The following is a 21683-nucleotide window of genomic DNA, read 5'->3' on the forward strand; positions in this document are numbered from 1 at the left end:
TGCTAGAGGCTTATCTATTTTATTTATTTTCTCAAAGAACCAGCTCTTGGTTTCGTTGATTTTTGCTATTGTTTTATTCTTCTCAATTTTGTTTATTTCTTCTCTGATCTTTATTATGTCCCTCCTTCTGCTGACTTTAGGCCTCATTTGTTCTTCTTTTTCCAGTTTTGATGATTGTGATGTTAGACTATTCATTTGGGATTGTTCTTCCTTCTTCAAGTGTGCCTGGATTGCTATATACTTTCCTCTTAAGACTGCTTTCACTGTGTCCCACAGAAGTTGGGGCTTAGTGTTGTTGTTGTCATTTGTTTCTATATATTCCTTGATCTCTATTTTGATTTGTTCATTGATCCATTGATTATTTAGTAGCATGTTGTTAAGCCTCCATGTGTTTGTGAGCTTTTTTGTTTTCTTTGTAGAATTTATTTCTACTTTTATACCTTTGTGGTCTGAAAAATTGGTTGGTAGAATTTCAATATTTTGGAATTTACTGAGGCTCTTTTTGTGAGCTAGTATGTGGTCTATTCTGGAGAATGTTCCATGTGCCCTTGAGAAGAATGTATATCCTGTTGCTTTTGGATGTAGAGTTCTATAGATGTCTATTAGGTCCATCTGTTCTAGTGTGTTGTTCAGTGCCTTTGTGTCCTTACTTATTTTCTGCCCGGTGGATCTATCCTTTGGGGTGAGCGGTGTGTTGAAGTCTCCTAAAATGAATGCATTGCAGTCTATTTCCGTCTTTAGTTCTGTTAGTATTTGTTTCACATATGCTGGTGCCTCTGTGTTGGGTGCATATATATTTAGAATGGTTATATCCTCTTGTTGGACTGAGCCCTTTATCATTATGTAGTATCCTTCTTTATCTCTTGTTACTTTCTTTGTTTTGAAGTCTATTTTGTCTGATATTAGTACTGCAACCCCTGCTTTCTTCTCACTGTTGTTTGCTTGAAATATGTTTTTCCATCCCTTGACTTTTAGTCTATGCTTGTCTTTCGGTTTGCGGTGAGTTTCTTGTAAGCAGCATATAGATGGGTCTTGCTTTTTTATCCATTTTATTACTGTGTGTCTTTTGATTGGTGCATTAAGTCCATTTACATTTAGGGTGACTATTGAGAGATGTACTTACTTATTGCCATTGCAGGCTTTAAATTCGTGGTTACCAAAGGTTCAAGGTTAGCTTCTTTAATATCTTACTGCCTAACTTAGCTCACTTATTGAGCTGTTATATACACTGTCTGGAGAGTCTTTTCTTCTCTCCCTTCTTATTCCTCCTCCTCCATTCTTCATATGTTGTGTGTTTTGTTCTGTGCTCTTTTTAGGAGTGCTGCCATCTAGAGCAGTCCCTGTAGGATGCCCTGTAGAGGTGGTTTGTGGGAAGCAAATTCCCTCAGCTTTTGCTTGTCTGGGAATTGTTTAATCCCGCCATCATATTTAAATGATAGACGTGCTGGATACAGTACCCTTGGTTCAAGGCCCCTCTGTTTCATTGCATTAAGTATGTCATGCCATTCTCTTCTGGCCTGTAGGGTTTCTGTCGAGAAGTCTGATGTTAGCCTGATGGGTTTTCCTTTATAGGTGACCTTTTTCTCTCTAGCTGCCTTTAAAACTCTTTCCTTGTCCTTGATCCTTGCCATTTTAATTACTATGTGTCTTGGTGTTGTCCTCCTTGGATCCTTTCTGTTGGGGGTTCTGTGTAATTCCATGGTCTGTTTGATTATTTCCTCCCCCAGTTTGGGGAAGTTTTCAGCAATTATTTCTTCAAAGAGACTTTCTATCCCTTTTCCTCTTTCTTCCTCTTCTGGTATCCCTATAATACGAATATTATTCCTTTTGGCTTTGTCACATAGTTCTCTTAGTGTTGTTTCATTCCTGGAGATCCTTTTATGTCTCTCTATGTCAGCTTCTATATGTTCCTGTTCTCTGGTTTGTATTCCTTCAATGGCCTCTTGCATCTTATCCATTCTGCTTATAAATCCTTCCAGGGATTGTTTCACTTCTGTGATCTCCTTCCTGACATCTGTGATCTCCCTCCGGACTTCATCCCATTGCTCTTGCATTTTTCTCTGCATCTCATCCCATTGCACTTGCATTTTTCTCTGCATCTCTGTCAGCATGTTCATGATTTTTATTTTGAATTCTTTTTCAGGAGGACTGGTTAGGTCTGTCTCCTTCTCAGGTGTTGTCTCTGTGATCTCTGTCTGCCTGTAGTTTTGCCTTTTCATGGTGATAGAGATAGTTTGCAGAGCTGGTACAGGTGACCGCTGGAAGAGCTTCCCTTCTTGTTGGTTTGTGGCCTTCCTCTCCTGGGAGAATAGGGACCTCTAGTGGCTTGTGCTGGGCAGCTATGCTCAGACAAGGCTTCTGCTTCCTGCCTGGTTGCTATGGGGTTTATCCCCGCTGTTACTGTGGGTGTGGCCTGGCTTGTGCTGCTCCTCCAAAATGGTGGAGCCCTGTTGCAGGGGGAGTGGCCAGGAGGCTATTTATCTCCATAAGGGGCCTCTGTGCTCCCTGCTGCCCAGGGGGTTAGAGTGCCCAGAGATCCCCAGATTCCCTGCCTCTGGTCTAAGTGACCTGTCCTGCCCCTTTAAGACTTCCAAAAAGCACTCTCCAAACCAAAACAACAACAGCAACAATGAGAGAGGGAACAGAAAAAAAAAAAAAAAGGAAAAAACACGCGATTTGTTTTTGTCCTCAGGCGCCGGTCCCAGGCACCCGCTCCCTGGTCCTGCTGCCCTGCCTCCCTAGCACCAGGGTTCCGGTCCCTTCAAGGCTTCCAAAAAGCACCCGCCCACCGGTCCCACAGGAAAAAACGCGCAATATTCTTTGTCCTCAGGCGCCGGTCCCAGGCACCCGCTCACCCGTCCTGCTGCTCTGCCTCCCTAGCACCGGGGTCCCTGTCCCTTTAAGGCTTCCAAAAAGCACTCGCCAAAAAGAGAGAAAAAAAGGGGAAAAATGCGTGATTTCCTCCGTCCTCAGGCGCCGGTCCCAGGCACCCGCCCACCGGTCCCGTAGGGAAAAGCGCGCAATATTCTTTGTCCTCAGGCGCCAGTCCCAGGCACCCGCTCACCAGTCCTGCCACCCTGCCTCCCTAGCAACGGGGTCCCTGTCCCTTTAAGGCTTCCTAAAAGCACTCACCAAAAAAAAAACTGCTCCGGTTTTTTTCCACCCGCCGGGAGCCGGGGGGAGGGGCGCTGGGGTCCCGCTGGGCCGTGGCTTCTTTCTTACCCCCTTCGCAAGGCGCTGGGTTCTTGCAGGTGTGGATGTGGTCTGGATGTTGTCCTGTGTCCTGTGGTCTCTATTTTAGGAAGATTTTTCTTTGTTATATTTTCATAGCTCTATGTGTTTTTGGGAGGAGATTTCCACTGCTCTACTCACGCCGCCATCCTGGCTCCACCCATCGAGCTTCATTTTTTAATAGATTGTAGAGAGACTTTCCCCAGGGTTTGTTTTCTCAGTATTTATTTCCACATGTTGACATTTCTACAGGTGAGTCACACAGACTAGGTGGTGGCGTGGCAAGACACAGCTCCCTGACCCTCAGGCTTCCTCAGCTATTAGCCAGGCCTGGAGCCAAGCCAGAGAATTTAGGACTCAGAACAAGTTGCTACCTTCTTGGTGGATGTTAGGCAACAATTCAGAGCTAAAACTAACTGTTAGTAAAAACTTTTTGCAAAGGAAAAAACTGAGTACATTTAGTCCCAGATCAGGAAAGGCACAGTGAGAGGAAAGGAAACTGCATCTGGCATGAAGTAGCTCTGGCGCCTGTTCCCTGCCGCCTGTCCATGCTGCGCTCTGAGAAAGGGCTTCCAAAAGGCCACCCTCACCCAGAGGCTCCAAGGGACCCATGTCCTCCCATTGCCAGCTGACCCCAAGAGCGGTGCGATGCACAGGAAAGCAGGCAGGAAGAGCTGGTGAAGAAGCAGCACCTGGGCTGGTGAATGGGTCCCCAGCCAGGCAAACAGAGCCAGGGTTCTGGAGCTGGAATTCTAGGAGAGCAGGATTAGTTACAAGAAGTGCTCTAGCACCATCTGGCAGCTTCATTCCAGTGAGCTTGGCACGGGAACCCAGCCTCCTGTTAGCAAACGCATGGACTCTGGAAGAGCACTTAGTCACTTTTTCACATCAGGCAATGGATTGTGTCGAGAGGCCCAGAGTGGCTGAGATCTGGAGAGGCTGCCTATTCTCATCCTGTATCCAAGCAGTACAGGGGCATAGCCTCCGACACCTGACCCCGCCCCCAAGTGGTCCACCCCCACCCAGGGAGCATCCCAGGCACCTCCTCTGCCCTCTGGGCCCCTCCCCACAGCCACCCAGGTAGTCGAGCAGGTTCTTTACCTCCCACCAGGGCCCTGTCTGGTTCGTCCCTGTGGCATGTGGGGCATCATCCTCTGCTAGGTCCACCTTCTGGTGCTATTGAGACAGAGGCGTGGGATCAAGTAAGGCCTGAGGAAGCAGGCTTCAGTTTTTCAAGCAGGAGGGACAAGAGGCCCTCCACTGATCTGACCTCCAGGCAGAAACCCTAGAATATAAGGACTTCCCCCACTGTGAGGCTTCCCATCTTACTGCCACATCTCCTGTGTTATCTTAAATTAAAAGAGTTTCTCACTCCTTCCCAGTTGAGTTATATTTTTTAAAATGTCTTTTTATTACTTAGGAGGCATCCAGCTCTAGGCACATCAATGACATTGTCACCTTGGGTAAAGGGGACTCCACCAAATCTCCAAACCTAACTGTAGATGAGCCAAGAAGCTCAGAATAGCCCAGGAGTTTTGGGGTCACAGAGGCATGTAAAGGGCCTGGCTCTCAGTGGAGGATCAACCATGAGCCCCTCCTCATAAGGGCCCAAGCCCCACACTGGTGACAAGGCATCCCCCAGCAGGGGCAGAATTCCCCCCATGGATCCCATGCACGGGAGGCATGAAGTCACCATTTTAAAAGTACCTGTGGTCAGCACCAAAGGCTCCTCTAAGGACCCATCTTTCTTCTGATGGTTCTGTCTCACATGCCAAGCTGGCTTTGTGGATGACGAATGTCACTATCAGTGGCTGTTACCCATGCCCATAGATTTAATGTCCCCACAGGTAGGCAGCTCTGGATATCTACTGTGACTTCTTTCTTACTGTCAGTCCTGCTTTTCTCAGCTGTTCAGGAGGTTCTGTTAGTAGTCCATGACCACAAGTTCAGTATGCCCAAAACTAAAACCATGATCTTCCGCTCCAAAATCCTCTTCATCTTCCCTGCCTTGCATTTGTTAATAATACTCCTTTAGTCATGTTGAGGACCTCAGAGAGTCAGACTCTCAGCCACGAAGTCGAGCCAATACCCATCTGGTCGAGTCTCCTCCTCGTCCCGGGGCCCTGCCCCATGTGGTGGGGCTCTTCTTACTGCTTACAGCACCTGCCTCCTCCAGGGCTTTCAGTCTTCTGCTCTCCATCCGGGAGGTTCCCTACCTGCCTGATGATGAGAATCAGCAGAGAACAAACCTTGAGAAACTGTGGATTCCAGAACCCTACAAAACTAAACTACCAAATCATATAGATCTAGGGCCCAGAAATTTCTCTTTTCATCAGAGTCCCAGCTAAATCTGAAGTACTGGTCATGGATCTGTGTTTGTGTTAGAGTAAGCTGTTAGATGTAAGCAGGAGAAAACGGCCAGTCCATCCATGAAGACTCTCCCTGGCCAAGCCCCAAGCCCTCCTTAGTTTCCAGTTTCACAGTCAAGGATGCCTAGCTTATCAGGAGACCCAGACAATCAGGGACACATACGTAGACTGTAAAGAGGCCCAAGACCACCAGGGCTTTCCTGATTATAAGGCATGCACAAGGTCTGAAGACCTTGTCTGAAAGTAATGCCACCTCATTAAAATAACATCTAAATCTAGTTGGCATTGCAGTTTTGGCCCCTCTGTGGGCTTTGCTTACATACTTATGGGTAAGGTGCCTGCACACTAAGAAAGAAAAGTTATATAGCCGAGAGCTGTCAATCAACCTGTCAATCAAACGAGCTAAGACACAGGGCAGGTCTTCCTGCCATCTTAAAAAAAAAAAAAAAAAACATCGTAGCCCTAGGTTATTTCTGGTTTCCCGACAGCCCACTTTCTACCCTTCTTGAGAGTATACTTATGCTTTGCTTAATAAACTCCTGCTGTTTAAAACTATCCTAAGTCTCTCTCCTGATTGAATTGTTTCCTTCAAGAAGGCAAGAATCGAGGAAACATAACATGTTTTGCTGTTAACATTTGAAGACTGGCTTTAAAACTGGCCAATTAAAAGAACCACCTCTAGCTCTTATTAAAAAGTATAGGTTTCTGAACTTCACACTCTCCCAAAGACTGACTGAGGGAGTCAGGGTCCTATTACAGAAAACTTGAAAACCTGGACTGGATTGCTGATGGAAGAACCAAGCAACACCCGGAGGTCTTGGAGGGATTGAGGTTTATTTTACACCTGCAGGCTCAGAGGAGCCTAATCTCTAAAGTTCTGAGCCCTAAGAACAAGCAAGAGGAGCAATTTATACTTTGATTTGTGGCATTTAGGAATGTGCAGCAAGCAGGGTGAAAGAGGAGCCCCAAGGAGTGAGGGGAGGGGGGCTGGGAGTGCTCTGCTAACTTTGCCAACGAAGAGCCCTGAGGAGTGAGAAAAAGCAGTCTGCTGACCTGACGGCTGTGCTGAATAATTTCCTCATCACTTCCCCCTCTGATGCCCCTTTAAACACTTCATTTCAGAGGACATCATATTTTTGATAGGGCCATAATGGCTTCTTTTTATATTTTTAACTGCTTTGAGCTAGGATTTTTTTCTTTGTGACTTTTAATCAAAGTCCTGAGTACTTTGTGAAGAACACATATTATGTTTTTATGCATTTGTCTGTAATGGGCCTTGTGTGTAAAGTTGAAGTGAGTCTTTCAGATTCTTGATAAGCTTGTGCTTAATAAAAAAATACCCAGCTTTTCTCAGTCTTAATTTATTCTTATGCAGCTGAGCATTACACTCAGGCTGGCTTATTTGAGTGTGAAAGGACAGGTGGTAAGGGTGGAGGGCCACTGAGGGTAGCTTCCTTGGGTGATGACTATGCACTTCATAACTTTTGTACAGTTAACTTGATAGAGGTACTTTGGAAATGCAGGCTGAGACTTCGGTTCAGCTAGGAGAGCCAGGTAAGCACAGCAAAACAACCTACAATTACTCAATAGACAATAGAAAGGGCAATTTTTGAGGAACAGTCCAGACAGAGGAGGCAGCGGCAGAGAGTCCAATGCCTAGGATGAGAAATTCCACTCCAGCAAGGGTCAGGATCTACAGCGCGCAGGTATTTATTAGTCAGAGGGCAATCTTCAGATGCAGAGGCGGAGAGGATTCGGGAGGTCTGGCTGGGCCTTCCACTGGTCCAGATTATGAGCCTTTTTCACTCTGGAATGGTGGACCCAAGGAGTGATGCCTGCAACTTTAAGGGCAGTAGGAGTGGTTAGAACAACAACACGGGGGCCAGTCCACTGAGGTTTGAGGGGTTCCTTTTCTAATCTTTGACTCGGACTGAGTCTTCAACTTGGAAGGAATGTCCTGGGGTTCCTAAGGAGATCAGGGCTCTTTTTATGGTATATTGTTGTAGCTTATTTAGGGTGGCTCCTAAGGCTTGGAGCTGTTCCCTTACTTGCTTATCTTCTATTTGGTGTAGGTTCCCTGGAAGGCTTCCTAGACATGGGGTTGGGGGAGGGGGGCATCTATGTACTAATTCAAAGGGGGAAAAGCCTTGAGTTCCAGATGTGTAGCGAGCACGCAGGAGGGCCAGGGGCAGTAGGTCCAGCCATGGGAGGCCAGTTTCTTGACAGAACTTAGCTAGGGTTCCCTTGAGGATGCGATTCATTCACTCAACTTTCCCTGAACTCTGTGGCCTGTATGCAGTGTGGAGTTTCCAGGTAATGTTGAGAGATTTAGTTAAGATCTGTACTGCATCTGCTACAAACATAGGTCCACTGTCACTGAATTGTAGATGGTATTCCAAACCAGGGCACAATTTCTCTCAGGAGGGCTTTGGCTACTTCCTAGCTTTGTTCTGCCCTGGTTGGGAAGGCTATCATTAGGAAGTTATCTGAGTTCTCTGCTTGGCTGGACATCTGTGAAGTCAGTCTCAAGGTTTTCAAAGGGGGCAACACCTGCCCTTTGGATACTTGAAGGGATTTGTGGTGCAGATAGAGCGTTATTTCTGGTGAAAGCCACGCACTGCGCATTTATTGCTTGGCATAATGCTGGCAACTGGCTGATGTAGTATTGCTTTTTGAGAAGGGCTTCCAGTGCAGTTTTTTCTAGGTGGTGAGCTGATGGTATTTGCTGACTAGATGTCTTTTGGTTGCAGTTGGGACAAAGATGCTTCTGTCAGGTAGCATCTACTACTTTTTTTCAGTTATGGTAGCTCCTTCAGCCATGACCCAGTCTGTTTCTTTTTCAGTATACTTGTGTAGAGGGGCCTCCACTGGGAGTGTTAGGGCCATGGTGAGGGAAGGAGATTTACTTGTTTCTTTACTGGCTGCTGCTTTAGCTGCTTCATCTGCCAGCCAATTCCCCTGTGTTATAGGGTTGTTTCCTTTTGGTGTCCTTCTCAGTACAGAATTGCTACTTGTTTTGGGAGCCAGACAGCCTCGAGGAGTTTAAGTATTTTTTCCTTGTACTTGATTGCTTTTCCTGCTGCAGTGATGAGACCTCTTTGTAGATTGCCCATGTATGTGTACAGTGGCGAAGGCATATTGGGAGTCAGTGTAGACATTGGCTTGCTTGCTCTCACTGATGATGAGGGCTCGAATCAAGGCGTGCAGTTCAGCCCATTATGCTGACCATCTAGCCAGCAGGGCTTTTGCTTCTAAGACCTCAGTGGCAGTAGTTACTGCATAACCTGCTCTCCAGATACTCTCTTGTAGTTAACTGCTGTCATCACTGAATAGTGTGAGTTTTGCATTTTGTATTGCTTGATCCTGCAAATCTGGACAACTTGTGTAAACTTCATCAGTTACTTCAGAGCATGCATGATCTGGTTTCTCCTCTTCGGTGGGAATGAAAGTTGCTTGATTCAGTGTCCATACTGTTTCAAGAGCGACCCATGGGTTTTCACAGAGGAGCCCTTAGTATTGCACCAGCCAAGAGTTGGAGAGGAAGCGGTGTCTCTGTGTACTCGTGAGGGACACAACAGCATGGCGGACCCTGGCATTTAGTTTTTCTTGCAGGGTAAGTTTATCTGCTTCTTTAATGAGTAGAACTGTGGCTGCCAGCACTCTGAGGCAGGGTGGCAGTCCTGCCGCAACCGGATCTAGTCTCTTTGACAAGTATGCAACCTGTCGCTGCCAGGTCCTAACAGTCTGTTATGAGAACCTCAAGGGCCACTTTTTCCTTTTCATGTACAAAAGTTTTTTTTATATCTGGCAGGCCTGGGGCTGGTGCCTGTCCTAAAGCAGCCTTTATTTCTAAAAAGGTAGCTTTTGCTTCCTCTGTCCAGATAGGGGGCTCTTGGTCTGGCACCCCCAGGAGGCTATGGAGGGGTCTTGCCATTGCTGAAAATCTGGGAATCCAGATTTGGCAGAACCCGGCAGCCCCCAGGAACTCTTGTGGGCCCTTCTTTGTCTGGGGCTGGAGTAAGGAGGTGATGACCTTTTTCCTCTCTGGCCCTAGTGCCTCTTTCCCTGGGTGAGGAGGAAACCCAAGAACCGGACTTGCTGCTGGCAGATTTGTGCCTTTTTCCATGAAGCTCAGTATCCTGAGTCTGACAGGAGTTGCAGGAAGGCCTTTGTGCCTTCTGCACAGTTTTCTTGGGTGTCACTGGCAAGGAGGAGGTCATCTATATACTGGAGGAGGGTGCAGAGCATGGCTTCTCTCAGAAAGCTGGCAAGATCTGCAGCCAGTGCCTTTCCAAAGACAGTGGGTGAGTTCTTGAGCCCTTGTGGAAGCTGCATCCATGTTAACTGCATCTGCCACCCTGTATCTGGTTCAGTCCATTTGAAGGCAAACACGAGTTGGCTCTGGGGGGACCAGCCAGAGACAGAAAAAGGCATCCTTTAAGTCTAGGCAAGTGAACCATTTGGCAGACCCCGGCACCTGGCTGAGGAGGGTGTATGATTTGAGACCACTGGGTGTAAAGAAACAGTCATTTTGTTTATGGCTCACAGATCCTGAACCAGCCAGTACCCTCCTCTTGGCTTTTTGACTGGTAGAAGCAAGGTTTTCCAGGGCGACTGACACTCGGTTAGAATGCCTGCCTCTTAGAGTCTGACCAGGTGTTCCTGGATGCCTGCTCTCGCCTCTTGTAAGAGGGGGTACTGCCGCTGTCTCTGTGGCTGGGCCTCTGGAGCCAATTCTACAGTAACAGGGGCTTGATTATGGGCAATTCCAGGTGGGTTGTCTTCAGCCCATACTGAGGGGAAGGCAGCTCTGAATTCAGGTGGGCTACTTGAGAGGGTCTGGGCACAGAATAGCCTCCACTCCTCTTCCCTGGGTGCCATTATTGCCAGTATAGGGACCCTGACTCTTCTTGGCCTGAATATAATTTAAGGCTGGTGCGTCCAGTAGGTTCAAAAGTTATTTGAACTCTGAGCTTTGAGAGTATGCCTTGGCCAAGGAGGGGAATGGGGCATTTCAGACAGGTAGAGAAATTCATATGGACCTTATGGCCTCCAAGTTCACATTGACGGGCTTGGCAGAAGTGTTGTGGGACTGCCTTTGTCCCAGTGGCTCTGAGAATAGTTGCAATCCTTCCACTGAAGGGGGCTACAAGGAGGATGACCACAGAGTGTTCTGCCCCTGTCTCAACCATAAAAGTCATGTTTTGGCCCCCCACATTCATTCTGACTGAGGGCTCATGGGGGCTGAGTGTGAGAGAGCCCAGTCCTTGTCAGTCTGAGTCTATTCCTGCCAGGCCAGTGAGCCTTTCCCCGTGGGGCTCCTCCTGGCAGCGACTGGGCTTTGGGGCTTTGCCTTGGTTGGGGCATTCGTTCTTCTAATGCCTCTTCTCTTTACAGTAAGCCCACTAGGGGTGTCCTAGGCTTTCCCCCTTTTGATGGCTGGCTTTTCTCTGCCTTTTGGTCATCTCCTTATTTTAGGGTAGCTGCCAAGAGGCTGGCCTTGTTCTTCATTCCTTTTTCAACCTCTCGGTCTGAACTTCTCTGTTTAGATATACTTTATTGGCAGTTTCAACCAGCTGAGGGATATGCATCCCAGCAAAGCCTTCAAGTTATTGGAGCTTTTGTCTGATGTCTGGGGTGGCTTCAGCTATGAATGAGGTGTTGACCATTTATTGGCTCTCTGGTGACTCAGGATTGAAGGGGGTGTAGATGCGATAAGCTTCACACAGTCTTTCATAATAGTCCCCAGGAGACTCTCCTGGTTGTTGAGTTACTTCATGTTCATAGGCTTTTTGGACCTGGCTTTGATCCCCTGGAGGAGGACGTCCTCAGTGGAGCTGGTGCTGTCCCTCAGGGGTGGTGAAGTTCCACTCAGGGAGCTCCTCGGGGACAGTGATTTTAGTCCACGCACCCCAGTTAAGGACCCCTGCTGGTGTGTGTTCTTCCAGGTATTGGCAAGCCACTCTTATAAACCACCTCCTCTGTTCCATGTTGAACAGGGTGCAGAGAAGCTGTTGACAGTCTCCCAGGTCAGCCAATGGGTTTGGAAGAGGGAGTCCATGAGATCAACCAGGGCTTGTGGCTTCTCCGAGTATGATGGAGTGTTGTGTTTCCAATGGAGGAGGTCAGTCGTGGAGAAGGGTTGATAGCAAAGCATGGACCGGCCAGGCTGATGGTCCTGTCTTCATCACGCCTCTCAGGCTCCTGCATCTCCTGGCATCTGAAGGGCGCCTGCTCCTGGCTGAGGGTGCAATCTGGCTGCTAGTCCAGGGAGAATAGGTCTGCTGGTTCTGGAGATAGCAGGGAGGCTAATGGCAGCAGGATGTCCGGGACCAGGGGGCTGATTTCCTTGGTGGGACATAATATGGGGGCAATATCGGCCTTTCCTCTGGATCACCAGCAAGAATTTGCAGAGGCTCAGGCTTCTGTTGATCCTTTGTGGGCTGCTTTGTGGAGGTGACTAAGACCCTATCTTGTCCCTGCCTATTACAAGCAAATCGTACCCAAGGGGGAAGGGTCTGGGCATCTCCTAACCAGGAGTCAATATATGGAAACTGATCAGGATGACCTGGATCTCCAGTGATGACCCGCCAGACTCGGCAGATTGTTGAGACATCTAGGGTCCTTTCTGGAGGACACCCTACACTAAAGGTGGGCCATTGAGATTCACACAGGGTTTTCAACCTGCCAGGAGTTAATTTTACTCTGTAGTCTCCCGAAAATCCCTTCTTGAAATTTTTGATCATGGTGTCAAGACATGTGGGTTTGCTGTGCCCTGACCCTATGATGTATTCATGTAATGGTGCCATGACAAAAGACAAGGGAAGGGGTCCCCCCTTCAGAGAGGGGACCAATCAGATGCCCGTTCATTCACTCTCTTTGCAGAGAATTTGGTCGGCCTTGACTAAGGAGCAACTGTGTAAGTCCTGGGCCAGGTCAACCGAAGGTGAGTCACCATTATGTCATGGCGGCTGACTGCAAATAAGGCAAAGAGTGCACTCAGATTCCATAGTGCAGGCCATGGAATCACAGATTCAGTGCAGATTCAGGCTTTATCTGGACTGCACACTCACTCACACACTCAGACCAGAGTTTAAACATTACCTCCCTGGGAATCCCTACCTATGGGACTTCCAAGAAGTCTCTGGGAGGTGATCAGGCTCCACTTCCACCCCACCAGGTGGGAACTGTCTAGGTCAGGAGCCCTGGGACCTTACCATAATCTGACATTGGAACCAGGTCCTCACCTGCCAAGCCTCCTTGAGTCCAGAAGGAACAGCAGAGAGGGGCTGGCCAGGGGCAACTGGGAAAGAGACTGCCAAAAGATCAGGCAGGGCGTGCCTTCTCCACTGTGATCGCCCGTTCCATCACTGCCCTGCCATTGCCCCAAACCGGTGACAACAATGGGCCAGGGCAGTTGGGTTTCCCAGTCAGGGAACCAAATGTTATGGAAAACTTGAAACCTGGACTGGATCGCTGATGGAAGAACCAAGCAGCACTCATCAGTCTTGGAGGGTTGAGGTTTATTTTACACCTGTGGGCTCAGAGGAGACTAATCTCTAAAGTTCAGAGCCCTGAGAACAAACATGCGGAGCAATTTATACTTTGATTTGTGGCATTTCTGCGTGCACAGCAAGCAGGATGAAAGAAGTGCCCCAAGGAGTGAGGGGAGGGGGGCTGGGAGTGCTCTGTTGACTTTGCCAACGAAGAGCCCGGAGGAAGGAGAGAAAAGCGGTCCACTGACCTTGACGGCTCTGCTGAATATTTTCCTTATCCATCTAAGAATCTGTATGTATTTAAACCTTTCCAGGTGATTCTGACATTAGTCAGTTTTGAAGACACTCCCTTTTCTTGCTGCTCTCCAGGGGATCTTTGCCAGATTACCTGCAGATCTAAGGTATCATGATACCATGTGGAAGATGCTCAACAAATGTCGGTTCTGCCTTCCTTCCAGCCAAGCTGGCCACCTACCCTGCCTGGATCCAAAATTTTGTCCTCACCACCCTCATGAAAAGGTTGTCTAAGGCAATGGCTCCAGAAATGGAAGGTGTATAACCATTTATTTGATTCACTTCCTAATCATTTGTACTTTCTCAGGTGTTAGTCAAATGTCTAATGGGATAAGTAGATCAACTTTATTGAGAAAGGTGAAGAATTTCTGCAGCCTTATAAAAATGATGACTGAAAGGGAAGTCTCTAGGCTTAGATCCAAGTAGCCAATAATTGGAAATGTCTGATCAGCCTCATTAATAAATGATAATAAATGAGGCATAACTGGTGGCCCCAGACTTGGCCTTTAAGCTAATTGAAAAAGGCAATGAGTCACACACACTATGGGTTCAGTAATGCCAAGAAGGCTCTCACATGTCACATGAAATCACTCCCCTCCCACCGAATTGTACTAGAAATGATTTTGAAAAAAAATATGTACTTTTTATCTTTAGCTAGAGAGGATACCTAACTGCAACCACCACCAGGAAGTAACACATTGTCTTGAAGTTATGCCAAGGGGTGGTTCATCCCTGAGAGGTCGTTTTGATATATGGGTGGCAAATGAGGGGGAAAAATGAAAGGGTAAGAGCAGAGGACACTGGAGTCACCAGGGAAGGACATTGCCGATGGGTGATAGCTAGAGCATAGTGCTTCCATCTCCAAGCCCTGCCCTGATTTGTCTGCATGATTCAATTAAATAGACAAAACCTGGAGCCCATGATGGCTTTTTACCAAGCCTAAAACAAAGCCAAATCATAAGCACATATATTTCCAAATGTGGAAATACAGACATCTAAAATCTTTCTAAATAAAACTGGTTTTCATCGACTAGCTATTTTTCATAATGCATTCATCTTTTTTTATTTTTGGTACAATCTCAATTACAACAAGATTCTTTCTAGGAAAATTTTACATCCACGAATGTTGTTATATCTCCACATATGAAGACTGTGCAAAACAGGCAAACTGAGCTGTGGAAAGGGGTAACCTCCCTTGACTCCTGGTGCCCTTGGCTTGCTGAGGGCTCAGCTTGGCTGCTCTGTGCAGCATATGCACCCCTCTCCAGCCCAGAGGGGCTGCCCAGAGCCTGACCTCTGAGGCTGCCAGCATATACGCAGAGGCTCATGGGCCAGACCATCCTAAGATACTAATGATGAATCGGGGAACTGCACACCAGTATTAAATTATGAATTATGCTGCTGCGTGGCACCCAGACTGATGCCAGGCAGAGAAATGAACCTTGCAGATGACTGTGTCTCACATTGTACAGCAGTGCCATTAGCCCATGCCAGTTAATAGAAAGCAGCTTTTTTCCTGCACTTGAGACAAGAAACCCAGAAAACATAAAAAGAAAAGAATAATGGGGGGAGAGGGAGCCAGAAAAATGGAGAAAACACCTCTGATATAAGTCAATATACTGGTGTAAGTCGATATACTGCAAGCCTATCTTGCAGAATGCAGTCACCTGGGGAGCCTACTGGTGCCATGAGGTTGTCTCCCAAAGTTGAGGTTTGGCCAAGAGAACACGCTGGAGCCAGGCAGGCCCCATAGGGACACCAAAGGGGATTGTCCCAAAAGATTCATGAGGAAGAGGTATGAATATGAATCCTCAGACTCAGGACTGCTATGTGGGACCCCTCAGGAGAATGACCTAGGACATGAACTTTGAAAAAGGAATACACATTTCAGGGGTAGAATTACAAGGAAGAGGGTTTTACAATGTAGGAAAACTGGTCCACTGAACAGCTCATATTCCTTTCCCCCTCATCATCCTGGTGTTGCCAAGCTTCACAATGTGCTAGGTGCTAATGGTACACAGACAAATAAAAAGCCAGTAGTTAGCCTTCAATCTTGTAGCAGGGCAAGAGACAGAGCTTGAGCTGCTAATTTCTAGCACAAGTATTTGCACCACAGAGATCCATCAAAACACCTCCTGGGGAAGATGTGTCTTCATGTTTGTTTTGGCCTCAGATGTGGGCTTGCCATTTTGGAGAACAGCATGGGCCAAGGAAAGAGCATGGACTTTGAGGTTCTATTATGGGATCCATGTACTCAGGAGTAACATGGCAATGGGCTTACAAGATACTGTAAAGATAAAATAAAAGCATGTACACTATGAATAACTGCTAGTGCCAAGTCCTGTCAGTTAGTGAAGATGGCCAGGTATAGGAAAATTATAAACCCACTTGATCAATAGCTTTTTATTATTTTGAGTAGAGATGGGATACAGAGCAAAAATACACAGCAATAAAATTTGGACCTAACCATGTCACCTTCAACATATATAAAAATAATTGCAAAAAGAAATTGACAAAACCAGTCAAAGCTATATTTTAACAGATTATAATATGAAGATATTATAGCTCTTGCATATAATCTCATAGATCCAGCTGAATAAAAATACAATTTGAACAAATCAGCTCAGAAGTTTAATGTGTCTGGTATTTATAAAACCCAACCCTCTACGGACAGAGAATACATAAACTCTCTAAGGAGATGTGGAACTTTTACAGAAGTTGACTAGGTTGAGCAAAATGGAATCAACAAATTGCTAGCAGTTGTTATCATACTGTGTTGCTTAATAAGCAAAGGTCTGCTGTCTTCCAGGCACATTGTAGGATGGCATTTCCTACCTCTGCCCCCTAGTGAATGGGTGTGACTACGTGATGAGTGCTGGACAATGAGTTGTGAGCAGAAGGGAAATGTGTCACTTCTAGCCTGGAGCATTAACTACCCAGGATCTTTTGGAGCTTTCTCTCATCCTCTCTCCCTTAACCTGCCACATTGCAACTGGGAACATTTGATATGGTGGCTATTCCACCAGCCTATTGTGTCTGAGAAACTATGATGAGCAGATGCTACCTGCCAAATTTTGATGGTCATATAGTATAGGTAAGATAGAAATTTTTATTGTTTTAAACCATAGGGATTTGGGATATTTATTATGGCAGCGTGATCTAAGCTATCTCAACTAATTTGCTCTTAAACTAATACTAAATTAAATTACAAATGACTTACCAAAAATTCTTCAGTTACATTAAGAAAAATATAAATTTCTTAGAAAATTCTTATTGAAGTCGTGAACAAGACAAGAACAACCACTGAGTTTAAAATATAAAATGCAAAAATTTTAAATTCATCAAAATAAAATTACTACATATCAAAACTTATAGAATGTAAGTACACTAATCAAAGAGACAGAAAATAAATGAATTAAGGATTCAGTTTGAGAAAGAAAAGAAAACAGAAATGGAATGGAGATTAAAGGAATTCAAGCATAAAAATTAATAGAGAGAGAAAATACATGAAAAGAAAGGCAAAAATGCAAGAGAGTAAAATTTAACATTATAAGTATGACTTTTTTTAAGAAATAATAGCAAATCAAAAACACTACCAAGGCTGATTTTAAAAAAAGAAGAAAGGCAAAGCATAAATTTAAAAAGTAATCATCAAGAAATACTATGCAATTATGTGCTAATATACTTGAAAACTTAAAATTTAACCCAAAAAGAAATAGAAAATAGAAATAAGCAATAACCATTGATCTGACAGCCAAAATCAATCTTTACCCTGGAAATATAAGAAACATACCAATTTCAAGACAAATGAGTCTTGCCAAATTTTCAAAGACCAGATAATTCCTATTTTATACAGAACATTTTAAGAACAAGAAAAAAAAGGTAAACTCTGTAAATAATGTCATAAGGCTAATATAATCTTTTTGTAACTACAAATGCAGTTTAAGAAAACAAAATCATGCAATACCACTTATAATAAACACACAAAAATAAAGAATCAACTTCAGTACTACATATATAGCATATTATGATTAAGTGTATTGTGATTATGGTACATCCCCATAAAATCATCATAATATATGCAGACAATAAGCATTTGATAAAATTCAATATTGATTCACCATTTATAAGGATCTTCTAGTAAATTAGGAACAAAAAGGAATCCCCTTAACAGGGTAAAAGTAACAAATATAATAGTAAAACTTAGAAAATTCTTATTGAAGTCATGAACAAGACAACAACACCCATTATTAGTGATTCTAATCTTGTACCACATACCCTAGAGAGAACAACAGTAAGACAATAAAAGGAGAAATTTTTAAATGTTCAGAGATTAAAAACAGAGAATTTGGTTTTGGCAGACCTGCACTACAAAAAATATATTTTTTAAAGAATACTGTCCTTATTGGTATGATTGTCTACTTAGAAAATCCAAGAGAATCTACACACACCCAATAAAACTAATAATAGAACCTAGCAAGGGTATTGAATAAGATTCACCTACAAAAATATATACCACACAGTTAACATAAGAAAGCTGAAATGGTTATATTACTGTCAGACATAATAGACAATAAGAAAACAAGAATTGCCAGAAACACATATCACATAATGATTAAAGGGTTGGTAGAGCAGTACATCACCATTACATATAAACATACACATACATATAATATCATAGCTCCAAGACACATGAAACAGATGCTGACAAACTGATAGGAGAAATAAATCAACAAGTTATCAACAAATTTTGAATAACTTGTTGGATATTTTAATATTCCCCTCTCGGTAACTGAAAGAATAAGTAGGGAGAAAAACCGCATCAATAAGGATATAGAAGAACTAAACAACACTCACAAACCATCTCAACCTGATAAGTAGAAAACATTCCATGCAACAACAAAACACACCTACTTTCCCACAGAACATTCAGCAAGATAGACTGTGTATCAAGTCATAAAACAAGACTGAAAAATTTGGATTAAATTAAAGCATACAGAGTATGTTTTATGATCACAAAATGATTAAATAAGAAATTAAAAATTGAAATATATCTGAAAAATCTCCCAAATAACTACAAAATCAAAGAGGAAATCACAAGGTAAATTGGAAAATAATTGGAACTAAATATAAATGCCAACACATGTCAAAATTTGTGGGATAAATTTATGGCACTTTGAGGACAACTTTAATGTCCCCAATCAGAAAATAAGAAAGCGGTAAAATTTACAATCAGTGCTTCCATCTTTTAAAAAATGGAAAATGTAAGGAAAGGAGTAATAATGTTAAGAACAGAAAACAATGAAATAGAAAATGGTTTTTTAAAAAAAACAAAGAAAGGAACTCTTTTGTCCTCTCCTGGCGTGAGCTAGGAGCTCTGTGCTCTCACTGTCTCTCTCAATAAAAGCCTCTTCCTGGCTCTCCTACCAAAAAGAAGGAAAAAAAAAAGAACGACCAAAAGCTGAGAGACATCACTCCAGATTTTACAGACATTAAAGGGCTAAAAAGGTTATAAACATTGGGAACAAATATAGATCAATAAATTTTACAACTTAAATAAACTGGAAAAATCCCATCAATGCATATATTGCAAAAACTGACTCGAAATGAAATTTAAAAAAATGAAATAGCCCTATGCTAATTAAAGAATTGAATTCATACTTGAAAACTCTACCACAAAGAAAACTCCAGGACAGATGGATTCACTGATGAGTTTTGGCAAAAATTTAAGGAGAAATACCAAATCCTTACAAAAACTCTTTTGGAAAATAGAGGAGGAAGGAATACCTCTCAACTCACTGATAAGGCCAGTATTATCTGATCCCCAAATCATCAAAAACATTGCAAAGAAAGAAGATTAAAGAAAGATATCCCTCATGAGCACAGACAGAAATTCTTAACAAAATATTAGTAAATACAATTCAACAGTATACTTAAAAAAAATCCATCATAGTCAGGAGGGTTCTGACCCAAAATACAAAATTGACTTAACATCGGAAAATATATCACTATAATTCACCATGTTAAATAGTAAATGATGAAAAATTTATGATCACCTCAATAGATGCAGGGGAAAACTGAAAATGTTCAACATCCTTTCATGATTAAAAAAAAAATCTCAGCGCACTAAGCAAAAGAAATTTCCTCAACTATTGAAGAGTATCTAGAAAACAAAGCAACCACTCTTTGGCTGATGGCCTGTGTAGTGTGATACGGTGTGCTTTGTTGCTGTGATCAAGAATAAGGCAAAGACGCCTATTCTAAGCATTTCTACTCAACAACACACTTGAGTTTCTAGTTACTGTAATGAGCAAAGGGGCGAAGACACACAGATTGGGGAGGAAGAAGTAAACTGTTTTTGGTTGCAGGCAATATGATTTTGTGCACAGAGAAATCCTAAGGAATCTATTTTTAATAAGCTACTAAAATAAGGGAATTTATCAGGTTTCAAGATGTAGGCTCAATATACGAAAGCCAATTCTATTTCTATGTACTATTGATAAAAAATTTAAAGAAATTTAAAAGATTCTATTTATAATAGTATCAAAAAGTTCTTAGTAATAGATGTAGTAAAAACTACTCACCTGAAATCTATAAAATTGTTGATTAAATAAGACCTAGATAAATGTACAGACTGTAATTATGAATTGAAAGATGCAATTTTCTGAAGGCATCAATTCTCATTAATACATGGATTCCCCAGGTATGCCACTCACTGCACAACATGCCAGTAAAAAAAGAGACAAGGTGTTGCATCAAGGAAAGCAGCTTTATTCAGAAAACCAGCAGACCAAGAGGATGGCACACTAATGTCCTAAATCACCATCTTAAGTCAGGGTTGATTTTAAGCTTCTTTTATGTAGGAAAAGTAGAAGTAGAAGAGAGAGCAAATCCGGGGGTGACTGAAGGCTGCAGATATCTGGACACCAGTGAGGGTCCAAAAGATGAGAGGGTCCATGTCCTTGGTTGGCTGACTCTTGTCGATCTAGGTCTGGGTCATGGTGTTCCTATAACTCTCTGACGGGGCAGTCTTTATTTTCATACATATTTCCCTGTCTCCTTGCTGGAGTCAAGCTTTGGGTAAGGGGCTATTTGCAGAAATCTCAAACTATAAGCAATATTCCTTTCGGTGGTTAATAAGCCCATGTGCAGGGCTCCAAGGTTGAAAAGAAATCCTTTTCCTTTTTTTTTTTATTTTAACCCAAGGGTTAAAGCAGCAAAAGAAATCCAGCACAGAGGCAGAGATGCCAAGGTTTTCCTGTTATACCCACAACTCTACACCAAACCCCAGAAGACTTATTGCTGAGATTGATAAGCTAATTCTAAAATTCAAAAGGCAATGAAACCTAGAATAATGAAAAGAATTTGAAAAAGAGCAAGTTTGGAGAAATTAAAGTACCTGAATTCAGTGCTTTTGTAAAGCTATGTAAACAGCCACACTCACCCTGTGCTGTGCAGAGGAAGTCTTCTTGCTGCTTTGCTCATTCCCAAGGGCACAGCGAAGGGGTTTTGTGGAGCTGGAAATTTCGCAAGTCAAATACAATCATCATGGTGTCTGTGGAAACCAAACACAGCAGACTCAGAGTACCTCTCTGTGGAAATGTTGAAAGGAAGAGGCTCCCAGGTTCTTATCCAGTACTCAGGCCTCTCCTGCAAACTTAGGAACCTCTCAGCCGTGCCCACTGAAACACCCCACCCCAACCCCAACCCTCCCAACCTGACCCCCCCATCCCCATAACCATAGTTTAACCTTCACTCTGGGGCCCTTGTTCTCTCGGGATTTTGCTGACTTGGAGAGCGAGCTAAGGTTTCCTCCCCAGCCAGCTGCCCTGCCTTAGCCTAACACATCAGGGTTACAGGCTTCCAGTGGGGGAAGGGGGACGGGTTGAGTGTGAAAGACCCTCTCCTGCTCCGGCTCCCACAGGAAGTGCGTAAGTGCATGCCCTCTGGACTACTTTGGGGACACAGCAGCAAGACACTGTCACCGATGCCACAAGGGGTGTGAGACCTCCATGGGCAGGAACCCAACCCAGTGCCTGTCTTGTGCTGTGCCATGGTTTCTATCACCATCAGGAGATGAACACCTGTGTGACACTCTGTCCTGCCAGATTCTATGCTGATGAAAAGTAAGTGTGTGTCCACCAGAAGAGAAATGATGAGACAGCCCCCCAGTCTGGGTTGGGCTCCCCTCTCCTGGGAGAATTTTCATAGGCCCCTGCTTCCTGGGTACTTTGTCCTTCTGAGAAAGGACTCTTAACAGGAGAGTGAGGGAGAAACGGTGAAATCAAAGCCC

General features: G+C 44.1%; 1 long non-coding RNA gene across 1 annotated transcript; it reads right to left on the reverse strand.

Annotated features, from left to right (window-relative positions):
• Positions 1-3063: 3063 nt before the first annotated feature.
• Positions 3064-21000, reverse strand: LOC140843410 (uncharacterized). The gene is made up of 3 exons (XR_012121146.1): positions 20835-21000; positions 4939-5451; positions 3064-3292 (listed from the first exon to the last, which is right to left on the reverse strand). It is a non-coding gene; the product is annotated as an uncharacterized lncRNA (long non-coding RNA).
• Positions 21001-21683: the final 683 nt, after the last annotated feature.

This window comes from Manis javanica, chromosome 9, assembly GCF_040802235.1.
Source record: "Manis javanica isolate MJ-LG chromosome 9, MJ_LKY, whole genome shotgun sequence".
Classification (NCBI taxonomy): domain Eukaryota; kingdom Metazoa; phylum Chordata; class Mammalia; order Pholidota; family Manidae; genus Manis; species Manis javanica.